Source organism: Pteropus medius, unplaced genomic scaffold, assembly GCF_902729225.1.
Source record: "Pteropus medius unplaced genomic scaffold, Ma_sr-lr_union100, whole genome shotgun sequence".
NCBI classification, from domain to species: Eukaryota; Metazoa; Chordata; class Mammalia; order Chiroptera; family Pteropodidae; genus Pteropus; species Pteropus medius.
The window spans coordinates 8,459,652-8,477,306 of record NW_024347788.1 but is presented as its reverse complement, the minus strand read 5'-3'; the positions used below and the strand labels follow the sequence as shown (position 1 = coordinate 8,477,306).

At 39.2% G+C, this 17,655-nt stretch overlaps 1 protein-coding gene across 1 annotated transcript in view; it reads left to right on the top strand.

The window, feature by feature from the left end:
• ENOX1 (ecto-NOX disulfide-thiol exchanger 1) overlaps positions 1 to 17,655 on the top strand; it is a 370,860-nt gene that overhangs the window by 129,753 nt on the left and 223,452 nt on the right. The window contains exon 2 of the mRNA XM_039877329.1: positions 3,461 to 3,602. The gene's annotated coding sequence lies outside the window, so the exon portion shown is untranslated. The remainder of the gene's footprint in view (positions 1 to 3,460; positions 3,603 to 17,655) is intronic.

The following is a 17,655-nucleotide window of genomic DNA, read 5'->3' as shown; positions in this document are numbered from 1 at the left end:
TTTGAATTCTGTAAAGAAGACATGTCTCTCCTTTCCCATTTAGTTATTTATTCAATCATTTATTTATATCATTATGGACTCATGAATATTTATTTTATTCTTCAGGTTATATGGTCTAATATTATCATTATTTGTTTTGTTTCTCAGATTGTTTCCATTTTGCCATTGGGAGCTCTTTTAGGTTGGTTCCTGTGCCTTTCAACATACCCGATCTTAGTTCATTTTTTTTTTTTTCCATTATTTTTAACACTTCCGTGCTTCCTGGCACTATAAGATGGCTCAAGCTCATCAGCAATAAATGGTTAAAGTGAGCCGCTGAATGGATAAATCAATAATCTCATAAATATTATTTAATGTTAAATGACTGTGATAGATGCTATGGGAACAGTGAGTTTTAAGATATAAATTCTGCCTTGGAGGAATCCATAATCTATCGATTTCATTTCTATACACCAAGAAACAATTGGAAAATGAAATGAAAAACAATATTTACGATGTTATCAAAACCATATACTTAAATAAAGAACACCTATACACTGGAAATTATAAAACAGTTCTGATAAAAAATTAAGATGGCCTAAATAAACGGAGAGTTAGACCATATTCTAGAATAGAAGACTCGGTATTGTTAAGATGTTGGTTTTTCCAAAAGTAATATATGGATTTTGGTTTTTGATATGGTCTCAAAAGGGGGTGTGTGTGTGTGTGTGCGCACGTGTATGTGCTTTTTTAAATTTTTGGTGGAAATAGGCGAATTGGTTCTAAAATTTATATAGAAATATAAGAACTTATAAGAAGCAAACTTTTTTTTCTCTTTCTCTCTCTTTTTTTTATCAAGTCAAACCTTTTTGAAAAAGAGCGACAACATGGGGGGACCCTCACTCCCTGATTTCCAGACTTACTAGAAAGGCATCAGTAATGAAGACACTACGATATGCTATCGCAAGCCCTGGGATTTATATCTGAGGCTAGGTTTAAAAATGGTGTGTCTAGATCTTGCCGATTTCCATTAAAAGCCATTGTGTCCTCTCGCCTCACAGTTGGAGAGGACCCAGTGGGCTGTTATATTTTTCTTCGTAGCAGTACATACATATTCTTCTTTTCATAGTTCTCTGGTTGGGGTGTTATCTATTCTCACACCAAATCCTGGAAAATAACGTCCAATTTCATGGGGCCTATTTTTTTTCTAAAGTAGCTCATTTTCTAACTTCGCAGTTATCAGCAGAGGATCGATAAACACCTGATCCCTTGTGCCGGGTCCGTTACGGTTGATCTTGAGTGTTAGTTTCCTGCTGGAGGACAGTAACAGTCTTCTTGATTCCCATCATCCCCCATGGAAGGGACCTACAACCCTCGGAAGCTTCGAGGCACTTCTTGCCTCACCGACAGCATCATGCCCTGTCCTACAACGCGACTCCTACTTCCTGCTGACATTCGATGAGTTCTCTCCACGTGCCCCTGGTTGTACCAAGCGCTTTTTCTTGGTTATCTTACTTAATGCTCATGAAAACCAGAAGTATATTATTTCTGCACTTTGCAGATGAAAAAGCTGAGGTTAAACAATGTAAGTTCCTTGACCCAGGTCATATAGCCGGTAATATGAAATAGGAACACCTCCAGGCAGTCCGGGGGAGACCCCAATTCTTTCAAACATTTATTAGTTCCTCCTCTTCATAAATTTCGATATCCTAGTCCTGTGCCCCTCCAAGGCACTAAGATGCTTCAGGGAAAGACTATCTTGCTTAGTTCAGTATTCCTGGAATTTTCTGACTCACTGACTAATAAGTAAGGAATAAATGGTGGCTGAGTGAATACTTGACAGTCGCTATTCGGATTTTATGGGAAAAGGGGCCTACAAGGTTAGGCATATAACCTGAAACTTTGCTTTTAAATGATATAAAGAAAACAGAATGCTAATATATGAGGTTTTAAGAAGAGTTTCTATTTATCTTGTATTTCTGTCGTTTAGGTTAGATTCTACAGTCCAGATACTTCCCCCCCGTTCTTTGGCAAGCTCTTTTTCCTCCTCTTACGTAAGGATAAACTGGCTCCGTTAGGTTTTGTTCTTTGTTTCATTTTGTCCCCATGTCATAATCCCAGGCTACAGGCGTGCAGACTCAAAAATGCTGTCAATCATCTTTCTCTGTTTCTTGATTCATGACTTAAGCTTTTGGTGCCAAATATAAAATAAAAGAAAAAAATCGACAAGTTATACGTGACCTTCCTCCTTCATCATTCTCTGGCCTTTCCATGTCCGGGGTGGAAATGAGCTACCAGTTCCCAGACTCGGGCAGAAGTCCGTGGCATTAAAAGCAGAAACTTTGAGGGAAATTTGGATGTGAGTGATTGGAGGTCAGTGATGCTGAACGCACTGTGGGAGTGGGTTCTGGGGGTGAGCTGTGCTGGCCCCGGAACCACCTGAAGCATGTAGCTGTTTGACTAAAAGTGAGAACAGAAATCCAGACGGAGCCCTGCAGAGCCTGGCTCAGCCACTCTGGGCTGTTAAGACAGAGATGGCCGTGAGGACATGCAGCGATGGCGTCCAGTGATGGCCACAGGAAGCCCTTGGGCAAAGCTGATCGGTGTTCTCTTTCACGGGGAGGGAAGGAACTGTGGGTCGTGTAGAGGGACCCAAGGAAGGAGAGATGTTTGCGTTGCTGTCCTTGATGGAGCACAGCACCAGACCTGCCCCGTGACCCCAGGGAGCCTCTGGGTTTCCTGTGAGTTTTCTCTCTTTGCCTATGGGAGGCAGACGGGCGAGGACGCGCACGCCTTCAAGCCGGGTGTCTGTGTTTCTGTGAGGCCTGACTCAACAAGACACAATATTTGGTATAAAACTAAAGCAAGTGAAGAAAGAAAATGCCTTACTTACTTTGGTAATATTTGAATTAATTCAGTATATTGCAGCATTATCTGTGTTCTTGTCAATACCGTTGGTGAAATATTTTTCTAAGTCACCTGGGCTGCAGAGTGAAATGGGGGAGAGTCAGACCTGAGGCCTCTGGGCTTCGATAGACCCGGTTCCGAGCCTGGCTGGGCCTCAGTCTTCTCCTCTGTGAAATGGACCTGCCACTCTCCAGTCACAGGGGCGTTTTTCAGATTAATCAGCCCTGCGCACGGTGCCCTGAGCCGTGGGCGCTCAGTAGGTGTGAGCGTCGCCGCCTGGGGACCCACCCCGTGTACAGTTCCCCAGTCCCGACCTGTATAGGTAAAAGTAAAAACGGAGTTCGCTTAGTCAAAATGCTTTCGACCGGTAGAAATTTCTAAATACAGTCGACTGTTCCCCACCTTGCCATTTGTGAATACAGAGATTCAGGGGGTTACAAAATTAACAGGAATTAAGACCATCGTTTTAATAATAGCGGTACGTGCTAATGCAGCGCGCTCTGGGCACGATGGCCGAGACTGGCACCACGGTCCTCTGCACGTACCCCACGGGCACGCTTTCCTCTCCTTCCAGGAGCACCTGGCATGTCACAGCCGCACTGTCTTCCGAGGGACTTCCTGCGTGCCCAGCGTCCACTTAAGGGACTTTTGTGAATACAGTTTCATCCACGTTCCCAAAGAACATATTTGTCATCTGATCTGCTGGAGGTCTTAAGGTTTGTGTTAATTTTTTCCATTTCTCTCACTGAAGATATTATTAATTTCGAGGAGTCTTTTAAAAAATGGGTAATAATCATGTGCTATTGCAATAAGAACCCTGGCAGTAGATTAAGCACAGACTGTAATCCTTTGATTTTGTTGGGAGAGGGATATCAATGAACAGGAATTTGATATACTACTTCTCGTATTTATTATTGTATACCCCGTGGGATGTTACAACAATATTAGCAATAAAATACTCTCCACATTGGCTTAGAACAAATTTTATTTTTGCATTCGTAAATTCTAACTGAACAGATCCAATAAATTTATGCTGCGTGTCAACATATATCAGATTCTGTTAAGTATTTTCAATTAGTCAAGACCTGTGGATGAATTAGATTTTGAAATATTGAAAATCAGAACCGCATTGGTCGATAACGATGGGCATTATCATTATGACATTTTTCAAATTATAGAGTCCCAAGGGGCCAGGGTGTTTTCATCTAGTTCCACCAAGGGCCACTCACCCTCTGACTTACAACGGTGGAACAGAGCCGTTGTCGTTTCTTTTACTGCGTGTATATTAACGGCTCGAAAAATTATTAGCAATATAGTTGCTGACTCAAGGCGAGAGCTCGTCGCATAGCAGTTTGAGAAGCATCCGTTTGGCTGTTGAGATTGCGCGAGGCAAACACTTTTATTATGAAGGCGCTTTCCGATCAAACCTTCCCAAAGGGTAGTTTCGATCCACGCATCTTTCACGGGTGGAAAAATAAGCAGGAGAGAGGATCCAGCTCCGTACAGTTATCGGACAGACCCTGAGTGAGGAGAAGGGAGAAGCGGCACAAGTACTTTCTCTGGAATGACAGGCCTTTCTCCACACGCGTCTATTTCATTTGAGAGAACTTTTATTCTGTCCATGGTGACAAATATTTTCTCCCCTAATAGCCCTTTACTGTGTTTTTTAATATTATTTTATTTCTTCTGAGAAATCAAAGTAGATTCTACTGCAGGGCTGGGCTGGACTGCGGTTTTCCCTCGGCTCCCTTGACGGCCGGGCCTCACGATTCGCTGCCCTTGAAGTGTGAGGCCAGCGGTAGGTTTAGGGGAGACAGCGGGCGGCAACTGAGCCTCCATCTTCGGCTCCCCATTCCGCCAATTCGGTGGAATGTCGTAGTGTGCGGAAACCTAATAAATGTGTCCATAGAAACAGAAACGCTAGAAGGGACTTGAGAAGCTACGTAAATATTCCTCCCTGGTCTACAAGCAAGATCTCGCTTGAACTTTCTAAGACCCACGAGAATCTATTTGTTTTCAAAACCTCACACGTAGGCACCCACTTTTCCTTTGAAACCTGATGTAGATTCTCCTTCTTCAAAACCTTGCTGTCAAGAAAGCCTAAGTAATTTCTAGCCTCCTGGCATGGCAAGTTATTTCTTCTTCCATGGAGACAAGACATTTACTGGTCAGAGTTCCCCTGTGTCATTGTATACTCGAGTCTCCCTTTTTCTCTTCAGGAGAGATAAACCCAATTTTTTTTTTCCCCCGTGAAACTTTATAATCCACAAATAATTTATTCTCACAGCTCTTTCCCAAGTCTCATAAGTTCTCTACATTCTACTTAAGTTTAAGAGTCCACACCGGTTGGAGGAGCATTAAAAATCATCTCTTGGTGTTTCTCAATGGGGCCACCATTGACATTTATGATGCAAGATTGTCCCATGATTTTAGAATGATTAATAGCCTGGTTCCCAGGACCCAGGGACCAATAGCTCCTCGAGCCCCCGGTCACTGCCATAACCAGATTCAACCCTCCTTCTCATTTACCTGCGGGGAAGGACCGGGACCCCCAGACGATAAACTTCTCACTTCAAGTTCAAGTTCAAAATACAAAGCATGGTGGTCCAGCGAAGGGCGGGGCTGGGCCTAGACCGGAGATTTTAGCTCTGGGCCCCGTCCCCTCTCACTCCATCACACCTCCACCGTGGGCTTACATTTACGTTTCAGCTGTTTAGAAGCACAGTACCGCCCCTATATGGAGGCTTTTCTGGAGAACCAGACTTTCTGGGTCGGTGCTGAGAGGGCATCGCCGTTGTGTAGTACGCTGTGCATACGAGAAAGGTGATGTCGGAACGCAGGGCAGGGACATAGCAGAGAGAGGACAGCCCTGGAGACGGAGGGAGAAGACAGGGCCCGGATCCCGGGGGAGATGAGATGGTGGCACTGGCGCTGGGCAGGTGCCAGCTCAGTCACCGAGAGAGCAAAGGGGAGAAATCTGAGAGAAAACGGAAAATGGTAAGTAGCACAGGAAGTGCATTTTCGCTGGCTTTTCACCAGGCGTCCTAGTTTCTGCCCTCTCCTCCGTGTCACGGAAGTTCGTGGGAGGCCACAGGGCCCTTGACTGTCTCCCTGCAGCCGCAGCCTGGCCTCCCCCTCTCGAGCTCCGCCAGCCTCTCCTCTTCTCCCTCGCTTGCTCATCGGAGGTCACCACTTTGTCCGTCATGCCTCCGCGAGGAGGGAAATGACTGGATGGCTTTTATCTCTCCGGACCCTTCCAAAGTGTCAAGTAAAGTTATGTATTACAGGGAAAGGACTTAGAGACAATCGAGCTTTGGGACATTTCTCCCCCAGAAGCTTTATGAAAAGCTCCGATCTCTTGAGACATGTCCCATTATATAGGTACCACCAGTTCATGGAAGAACAAATGCTCATTCACTACTATATTCTTTGAATTGACTGTAAGAATGCATTGAATTCCCTAGTACAAAGGTTACTTGATAACAAACTAAGAATTCATGCCTTAAAGGTACAGTTCTGAGTAGGGGCGTCTGGGTTGTTACAGTGGATTTTACTTCCTGTCTGCCTCAGCCTCCACGAAATACACCTGTCAGGAGCAGGGTCGAAACTGAAGACTGGATTAAAGGGATCTTTGCTGGGCTTTCTAGTAAAATAAAGAATCTTACATGATAAGATTTATCATCTATTAAAGAGCTACATTTATGGAGAGAGAAATAATAATATCAAAGGCTTTCCTTATCTTGTGCTATTTAATTTTTTAAAGCTTTGTGACCGAGCTCCTGAGCCAGATTTTTTTTTTAAACGTGGTGATTTTCCTGTCCTGTCTTCTTTTGTGCACAGGACACCAAGTTATATTTGACTTCTCAGACTTTCTCATTTCCTGAAATCTCTACTAGCTCTATAAACATGGAAGAATAAATATTAGTTTTATGAGACCGTGTTCCTCTCTCCTCTACTAGTTGAAAAATACCACGTAATAAAAAAATACAAGGATGTAATATTGAAAATTATAGGTCAATACGCCCTCTTATTGTGGGTATATATCTAATTCTCATGCACGGAGACTACTTTTTCAGGAAAATGTATGCCGCGTGATACCATTCATTTATATGTTTCTACCTCTCATTTTTAACAGTATATCTCAAGTGACCCTCACCTCACCAGAGTTCTTTATCACTGTAATAAAAAGAAAAACAAAACAAAAACAAAAACAAACAAAAGCCTTTAGCCCCTTGCTGTTAATTTAAAGCATTACATATGACCCAAAATTAATAAAACGTTCGTGCATTTCCTTCCTGCTAAGTACCCATAATCCATTGCGCTCCTTGGAATTACATTAGAAAATGTTTCATGACAATTTTGAAAGAAAAGCAAGTCTTTTGAAGGGTATTTTTTTTTTTAAGTCAGTTGTGGTCTTGCACAACTGACTAATCAGTACTTTGTGTGCAAACGTCCAAAATCCAGACTGTAATCATACATTTTTAGCAGTCATGAAAATGTGGCATCCTTTACCCGTGTCTCTCGTACCTCATATTCACACCCTGTAAGGAAGAAAAAGAGTCACCTGTGTGGATACGTCATGAGTTGAAACACTTTTTTACAGTTGGAGGATTCAATACGATTGTGTTCACTTTTTTTTTTTAAACGCCAGTTTATTTATTATTATTTTTAATACTATATATACATAATTTTTTTACATTTTTAAAAATTTTCTCCCTTCTCCTTCCCCCCTCCCTTTCAATAACCACTAGTCCATTGTCCATGTCCATTTGTTTGTCCTGTTCATTTGTTGCTTTTAGGTTTATATCCCACATATGTGATATCATGTGATTTTCAACCTTTTCTGTCTGGCTTATTTTGCTTGGTATGATAATTTCAAGGTCCATCCATGTTGTTGCAAATGACAGTATTTCATCTTTTCTTATGGCTGAGTAATATTCCATTGTATGTATGTACCACAGCTTCTTTAGCCAGTCATCTATTGTAGGACACTTCGGTTGCTTCCATGTCCTGGCCACTGTGAATAATGCCGCTATGAACATCGGTGTGCACATATCTTTTTGAATATGAGTTTTCAAGGCTTTGGGGTAAATACCCAGTGGAGGGATTGCTGGATCATATGATAGATCAATTCTTAGTTTTTTTGAGGAACCTCCACACCATCTTTCTTAGTGGCTGTACCAATTTGCAGTCCCATCAGCAGGGTATGAAGGTTCCTTTTCCTCTACATCCTCTCCAACATCTGTTTATACTAGTCCTGTTGATGATAGCCATTCTAACAGGTGTGAGATGGTATCTCATGGTGGTTTTGATTCTGTTGTATTCAGATGATTCACCTCCGTCTGGAAATGAACACCATTTGCAAAAGCTCCACTGACTTATCATGTCAAGGGCAGTTTTTCCTTCCACATTCACTCTCCGTTGTTCCTGAAAATGGAAAATAATCAGCCTCGTATATTCTGGGCTTAAACGTAAGAAAATTGGGCTTATTGAAACAGCTCCTTCTAATGACCTAAGTTTCTATAGCTTTCTTCTTTTAAGCCACAAAATAAAAATATTAAACATCTTTTTTAAATTTTATTTTATTATTAGTTTCAAGCATACAGCACATTGGTTAGACATTCATATAGTTTATGAAATGATCCCTCAGATTACTCTTTCTCTTCCCTGGCTCTACACCTAGCCATTTTTTTTTTAATTTTAAATTATCGACATAAAATATTATATTAGCTGACATAAAATAAAAAAAAGATTAGCTAACATAAAATATTATATTAATTTCAGGTTATTATTTTTATTATGAAGTAGTTTAAACTTGCAGACAATAATAAACCTTATGTACCCACCTGCATATTTTAGTGTTGATAACACCATATTTGCTTTAGATCTGTTTTTTAAAGTCAAAAAAATCTCACTATCCTTCCTATTCATCCATTCCCAGATATATGTGTTATATATATACATATACATATATATACACATATATCTAAAAAACTAATGTAAGACTATGTCTACATATAAAGAGACTATTATTCTTAACTTTACATAGATGAGATCATACTAAATTTATACCTTTGCAACTTGTTTTTTCTCAGCATTTTTTTTTCAGAGTTATCTGTTAATATTTGGACATGTGGTACATTCTTAGTGGTTAAATGCTGCGTAGCTTCCACACGTGAAGTAGATCTACCTTCTCATAGGGCAACGTCTATCAGGCTTTAGTCTCTCTGCCCCCAGCTCCGCATTCACAGCAGATACACGTGATTACCGTGAGCTACGGCTGCATCCTGCTCGCCACAGAATAGGCACTTAGTAAATATTTATTCTATAAATTAAACCACGAGACCTTTTATTTCCTTCTCGTCCACACAATTTTCTATTTTGTTTTCTTGTTGCTATTTGACACGCCTCTGTCCCTTCCTACTGATTTGTCCTGTGAGCAGTTTCTAATGTGATTTTAACAGATCCATCTCTATCGAGCATCATTGTGTCTAAGCTCTCTCTAAGGAAGGACAAAAAAAAAAATAGAGCAAAGACAAACAAGAGAGAATGGAAGAAGGAAGAGAGGATAACTTCTAACCCTTAGCCTCTGAGATTCGGTTGGTGTCCATGAGTTAAGGACAATGCTCATCATTTCAAGATCTATCTCAAGTTCAATGTTTGTTTAGTGTCTGGTGCCTTCAAAATATGGAAGCTATCAAAAATCCTCAAGTGAATCTACATTTGTAGTTCTCAGGAGATTTTAGGGTTGTTTTGTGAGTGTTTTTTTTGCCTAGCAAGTACCAAATAAATATCTGTCGAATGACTGAATACATAAACAAAGTCATAAATATTTGTAGAGATTCCGTGGTCATTTGACTCGGAGGTATTTTAGTGTTCCTAGCGACCAGCTGTCATCTATTAGATCATTTAACTTCAACACCTAGACCTCTTGTGATTGAAAACAGGTCTAAAAACAAATGAAGGATAAGAGTTAACTAAGAGCATCAATTCCCAAGAGTTATGAAAATTAAAGTCTTCGGTTAGAGTTCCCAGATTATTTAGGATTTTTTTTTTAAAGTGTCCATCTCCTTAAAGTTTTAAGAGCTGTATATCTTAGAGTTTAGAGTAATCTCAAATTCTGTTCTGTTTTGTTATACTAAGAGATGAAAGTGTTTCTTGGCCAATTACATATTTGTATGTGGGCTGAGCCACATGACACCACTAAAAAATGCAACTTTGAAAAATTTAAGAGAAAAAGCAATTATTTCTAGAACTGACAGAGCCTTTCCTGAGTTTAATTCTCACTCTTTTAAATTTTTTATTCCCTTTAAGATACTGGGAATTATTAGGCTGTAAATGATCTTACCACTTGCCAAATGTAATTTTCTATATGAGAAGATGAATAAGTATTGAGAATTTCCTTTGCTCTCGCTTGCAAGCAGTGCTCTGGTCTTTTCTGAAAGTCAAGTTCGTAGAGATTTTTCCCCTCTTTAATCTTTTGTTGTATCTAAGGGAGTTCTACTCATCTAAGATTCCTGCCAAGTTTAACTTCAGTGGACTTTTGTGACTGTGCGTCAGTCCTCAGATAATTGGGTTTCTGTCCAAAATTCTTGCATGCGGTACCTATAGCTGCTCTATTGGGTGTCACCACACCACTTAGGGGTTTCTGTATGTGTAGAATCAGCAGAGAAATGCTTTTCAATCTTAGTCACATATGTTTTTAATAGAATTTGTTCTGGTCGTACTAATATTCCCAGTATGAGCTTATTAGTACTATTTTCCACCAGTAAATGTATGATTTTTATCAGTGTCCGTCATAACGATAGATCCACAGCTGACCTTGGCTTCTCATCTGACATATTTGTTAATGTGCGCGATGGAACTTCAACAAATTACACACTCCTTATTTCTGGCGGATTTTACTTTAGAAAATCGAATAGCCGTTTTATCCATCTGTCTGCCTCCAAGTCGCTGCATGGGGACTGTGTCAGGTCATGACAGGTTGGCGGCCGTCCTTGCCTTCCTCTCCTTCCCTCTGCAGGCCCAGGCTCTCAGGAGCAGGAGAGGAGCCAAGGAGATCAGGCTGCAATGGAAAATGGGGAAACGTGTCCAGTCATAGGCCTACCGTCCTCCTTCTACAATTTCTATTCCATTTTATTAAATTAGATTGACTGGGGTGACATTGGTTAATGAAATGACATAGATTTTAAACATACAATTCAGTAATCCATCATCTGTCTATTGCATTGCGTGTTCATTACCCAAAGTCAAATCTCCTTGTGTCACCTTATATTTGATCCCTTTTACCCTTATCTACTTTCCCCCTTCCCCCTTTCCCTCTGGTAACCACTCAACTGTTGTCTGTGTCTGTGAGTTTTTATTTGTCTGTCTTCTTCGTTCGTTGCATTCGGGTTTCTATCCCACGTATGAGTGAAATCATAAGGTTTTCTACTTTTTCTGTCTGACTTATTTCGTTTAGCATGATTATCTCAAGATCACATCCATGTTGTCACAAATGGCAGTATTTCACCTCTTCTTATGGCCGAGTGAATTCCATTGTATATATGCACTGCATCTCTTTTATGCAGTCATCTATCGAAGGATGCTTTGGTTGTTTCCATGTCTTGGCCACTGTGAATAATGCTGTAACAGACATCCAAAATATGCAAAGAACTCAGACACTTCAATAGCAAAACAAACCATCCAATTAAAAAATAGGTAGAGGACCTGAACAGACACTTCTCCCTAGAAGACATACAGATAGCCAACAGACATGTGAAAAGATGCTCAACTTCACTAGCTATTAGGGGAATGCAAATCAAAACCACAATGAGCTCCTACCTCACACCTGTTAGAATGGCTGTCGTCAAGAGGACAAGTAATCACAAGTGCTGGAGAGGATGTGGGGACAAAGGAACCCTCATACGCTGCTGGTGCAGCCACTATGGAAAACAGTATGGAGGTTCCTCAAAAAACTAAGAATTAATCTACCATATGACCCAACAATCCCTCTTCTGGGTATCTACCCTGCAAATTTGAAAACATCTATCCATAAAGGTACACGTACCCCTGTTCCATTTATTTTATATCAGGGTCCATAGAATTTTAAAAGAAAGAGGGGGGATGAGAGGGGGGAGGAAGGAGAAGAGAAAGGAAAGGAGAGAAGGGGAGAGAGAAACAGAGAAAGAAAGATCAAGCCAATTACGGAATTGTGGTTTAGCAGAGATATGACTGGTCATGATGTTGGATTATAAATTTTTCAAATATAGTTTGAGAAAATAACTGTTAAAATTTGAAATGGAAGGGAGAAGAGTGAGAAGCTAAGTGTAGTTTTTAATTCAGATTAGAGGGTCAGAGAATTCATTTTGAGTAAATTGAAACCTGAATCTGGATTCTTTAATACAGGTACAGCTGTGCAAAATTTAAAAATAAGCAATGCATCATTCCAGAGAGTGTTGAAGGTAAAATTAGGTTAACAGATCTAGGCAGAAAACAAACCTCCTAAGTGTTAGGAACTTAGAAAAATTATAAATTTCAGTGCGCTCATAATACTTGAGACATAGACATAAGTAATTAAAGACAAAAAGATCTCAAGGATGCTTGTGAAGAAGGCAAAATTAATATAGCAAAGCCTCCCTAATTTAGGTACACTAAAGAGAGCCCCTTGTTGGAATTATGTGGTGATTAATCTCAAGGACAGTTATACACTCTCAAGTAAATACAGTAGTACAATCTTGTGGCTAATAAAAAACCTCGGCAAAACAATAACAAAAACCTCTATACTGCTTCATGAATCTCTAACATCTCCCTAAAAATTTTACTCTATAACAATCCACAATGAGCCGAATTACAAAAGTTCGGCCATTTATCCTCTTAAGCAACTTGGCATTAATTAGAAAACGGTAGATTCATCTAAGGTCAGCGGTAAACTATTTCAATATAAGTCTCCAAACATACCTTTTTGACAAGTTCGTTACTATTTATATTGAAGGGATGTTTTAAGATTACAGGTGTATGTATTGGTGGTAAAACCCAGAAAGGTGATTTCCAAATAACTGAGTATTTTCATCTACATATAGCATTTTATTAGAGTTCCCCTCAAAGAGGAGGAATAATAAGGCATTCAAGTGCAGGGCGCCTGACTCATAGGTTGTGTCTCCACCCAAGAAAGAGGTCACAGAGGGCAGACTTCCCAGCCCCCCAGCCTGAAAGGTAAGTGGGAGGAAAAGATAAGGGCTAAGCTGTGTTTGCCCTATTATCCTAGAGTTTGCTTTGCAGCTAGTGTTTCTTTATTTTTTCTTTAGCTTATATCGATAGCTCAGTGTGTGTGTGTGTGTGTGTGTGTGCGCGCGCGCGCGTGTGTGTGTTGGAGGCAAGGGGAGTTCCTTTTTAAAGAGACAAAAAGGAAGGGCATTTTTTTATAGGAAGGCATTTTTCTAAATTCTTTTTAAATTCCGAAAATATGAACATTTGAATAAATACTGTTAGCGAAAGTTTTCCAGATATAATGTCTAAGAATGTTTCCATTCCTTTGAAATTTTTCACTAACAGGGAGGACTGCTATTCACTGAACGATGCCATCACTGTTAGAAATTCCTTCCTAAATTTTAGCAGAGAACGTATAACACCCAAATAAAGATGAGTTAAGGGAATGGAATGTACTTCTCTTTTACTTTAAAAGAATTCTTTATTATTTTAACATCCTTAGTAAAAAAAATCCACTAATCATATTTTCTTTGAATTATCAAAAGAATATATATTTGACAACCCAAAGAACCGCAGTCACAATAGGATGAAACGATTTTCAGCATTCTCGAGCTCGGTTTTCTTATCAGAAATGTCACTAAATCGAAAGAAAGCAAAAGATATCACATTAAGAAATTCCTCTTGCATTTAAAATACCTATTTATAAGAACAGTAATCCTTATAAGCGCTGTAGAACATTTAATTTATAAAATTATTTGTTTTTGTTTTTACTTATGCATGTCTCAGCAAAGTGAGACATAGTCCACATAATTTTTACTTATGCACTTCTCAGCAAAGTGAGACATAATCTACATAATTTCTGCTACTTTTTTTCCTCTGAGAATTCCTGTCATTTGTAGAAATATGCTGTCGCTTTATCTATTGATTGACAGTGCTAAAATTATATTTTTAAAATGAATATTAAAAAAAAAGGTGTCAGGATATAAATAGTGTTAACCTCTCCTTACGCTGCACTTAGAACTCTTTTTTTTCTAAAATTACTTTACCAGCTTCATTTCGCTTAGGTCGTAGAGGGCTCGCCTAGAACTTAGCCCAAGTAGGCCGTGATTTAAATTTCCACTAAACAAATAAGAAAATTAATTAAAGGTGACCTACAACGGTGAATTTCCAAAAATCCCATAACTTCCGTGGACTAAGTACCAGATGGGAAGGGTATTGGAGACATAATACTCCACGTTCTGGTTTTATGGTTCCTCTCCAAGGCCTCACTCTATTTATTGCTGTGACATCTGGCAGGCTGTCTTTCCTGGGCTGCGCGTGCTCCTTGCCATGTGTTAGCATTTTCCTGGAATGAAAGTCAGGGAAATACCATTTCTAAAAATATGCCTTATGGATTTTAAAAAATATAATATTTCCTCTCTACTAGATGGTTTACTTAGGGGTCCTAATAAGTGACATCCATACACAGAAGAAAAAAAATCACAGTGGATCTGATTTTATCTGTGCAAAAAATAATAACAACTGCTTTGACAAAGTGCAAACATTGTCGTCCTCTGTTTTGAAGACATTTTCTTTTTGTGGGTTTGTGGCCACAGGCACGCCACGCTCACTAAAAATAGGAGCTGTCATTTACTCAGTTCTTATACCAGGAACTGTTCTTTATATATAGTAGCAACTACATCTCCCTAACGATACTGCATAGTAGGTGTTGTTTATCATTTACGTTTTATAAATAAGGACATTAAGACATAGATTGCTTATTAACACACTCAAGTTCACATACCCAGTGAATATGAAGTTGGGACTGCTTTCTTCTTTTTGTCTTTTGACTTTTTTTTATTGTGAAAGACTCGTTTTCAAGAATTTTATTTTCTGTTGCAAGGTTTTAATTTGAAAATGTTTAACCGTAGAGGAAAGTAGAAAGAAATTCGCAGTGAGTACCGTATACCCACCACTATGCATCATTCCATCCCTCTGTTTATGCATGAATCCATTTTATTTTTGGACAGACTTCAAGGTAAACTGTAGACATTATTACAATTTCCCCTGAATACTTTGGCATATGTATCATTGCTAGAATTCAAAGTTTATGATTTTTAAGTCAAAATTTTAAGGTAAAATTTATGTTTTCACATAAAATACACATATCTTAAGTGGACATATCCATGAGTTCCAACAAATTTATATACCGGTGCCAACCAAATTCTGTTGTCACCCCAGGAAGATCTCCTACACCCTCACCAAGCAGGTATCCCCCAGAGTAAATCAAGTCAAGTCCTAGAGCGTCACATAAACACTTCATACTCTTTGGTGTCAAGTTTCTGTCACATCGTATATGTTTTTGAGATGAGCCTCTTCTTGAGTTTGTCGGTAGTTCGTTCCTATTTCTCGCCGAGTGACATTCTATCCTATGAATTTATCACTTTTTGTTTATTCATTTTCTGTCCGTGGACACCTGCGCTCTTTCCAGGCTATGAGTGTTGTAAATGAAGTCGGTGTGAACGTTCTTGAACAAGTCTTTTTGTGAACATAGACCTTCATTTCTACTAGGTCAGTATTTAAGAGTGGAGTCTTCGTCACAGGTAGCCGTATATTCTGTTAAGTTTTAGAGGAAACGGCCAGATCCTTGTCGCAAGCGGTTGCACCAGTTGACATCCCCGTTGACAACATGTGATCATTTCAGCTGTCTCACGTCCTCAGCAGCACTTGGTGCTGTCGGTCTTCTTAAGTTTAGCCATCTGGTGGTTTGTGGTCATATTTCATCGACATCCGATAGACATTTTCCTTGCTGACTAATATGTTGAATCTTCATGTGCTTACTGGCCATGCATGTATCTTCATTTGTAAAGTATCCATTAAATCTTTTGCCCATCCTTACATTTATTTTTGTATTTTTATTATTGAGGTATTTTATATGTGTGTGTGTGTGTGTGTGTGTGTGTGTATTTCTATATAGGATATTTAATTCTTCTAGCACTATTTGTTGAAAAGACTTGCCTTTTCCTATGGGAACGCCTTCATGCCGTTCTCAGATAGCAGATGACCGTCTGTAAGTGTGGTCTATGCCTGAGCCCTCTCTTCTCTCCCATTGGTTTTATTGCTCTTCATGCTAGTGCCTCGTTCTGTTGATTGCTGGAGCTCTAGAGTAAGTCTTCCTTGTTTTTCTCTTATAAGATCAGTTTAGATGTCCTAGTTCTTCTAACGTTTTGTGTAGATTGTAGAATTAGCTTTCCAGTTGCTAAAAACACTCAGCTTGGTGGGACTGTGATTAGAATTCACACGTTAGCAATATCGAGCCTTCCAATCCATAAACATATACTCTTTCTCCACTGTTGTAGCTTTTCTTTAAGATCTTCCAGTGATAATCTGTAGTTTTTAGTGTAACATTCCCGCGTGACTCTTGTTTCATTTATTGCTAAGAATTTGATGTATTTTTAATATTCTCTGTGCTTGACATCATTAGTCATTAGGAAAATGCAAATCCAAACCACGAGGCACCACTTCACACCCACCTGGGTTGCTATGCTAAAAAAGGCAGGCGATAATTGTAAGTGTTGGCAAAGTGTGGAGAAGTTGACCTCCTGCATTCGGGCGGGAATGTAAAATTGCTGAAGCCACTTTGAAAAATAGCTTGATGTTTCCTCAAAATATGATTGTATAGTTGTCATCATACCCTACAGTTCCACTCCCAGGTATAGACCTCAGAGAACCAGAAATATATGTCCACTCAGAAAACTTGTGTCCTAATGTCCGTAGCAATATTATTCCCCATAGCCAAAACTATAGACAAGCCAAATATCCAGCAACCAACGAATGGATAAAGAAAATGTGGTAGATACATGCATGGAATATTATTCAGCCAAAAAAAAAATATAATACTCATGCATACTACAATGAGGATAAACTTTGAAACATTATGCTCAGTGAAAGAAACCAGACACATAAGACCAAGCCAAGTATGGTATAATTCTACTCACACGAAATGTCCAGAACAGGCAATTTCTCCAATCTCTTTCTCCTGTTCCACATCCAATCACTTAAGTACTATGCATTAATCTTCTAAAATATCTATCAGATTGAATCTGTCTTCTGGATTTCCATAGCTGCTGTTTTATTGCAGCCTCTTAATATTCCATGTGGGTATCACAGTGTTCTTTCTAACGTGGATCCTGACTTCGGGCCTTAGCCACCTTCCATCCATCCCTTACATCATCTCAGAGTAAAGTTTCTAAAAATAGAATTATGTCGCTTTTCTGCATTAAATAATTTAATGGCCTTCTCTTACAGGGTTGATTTTCAAGCTTTTTTTTTTTTTCCTGTTATCTTAAATGAATAGAAATCTGTTTTCAAAGAAAAGTCAAATACTGGAGTTGAACAAATACTCCAGTTTCAGGGCATTTGCATGTAGGAAGGACGTAAGGCTAGTACTGATTTATACTTGGATGTGTCAGTCATATTTAGCTCTCTCTATATATCTATATATATACATATATATATCTATACATGCAATGGGATATTATATATACATACATATATATATGTATATATATATGTATGTATATATAATATCATAACAAATGG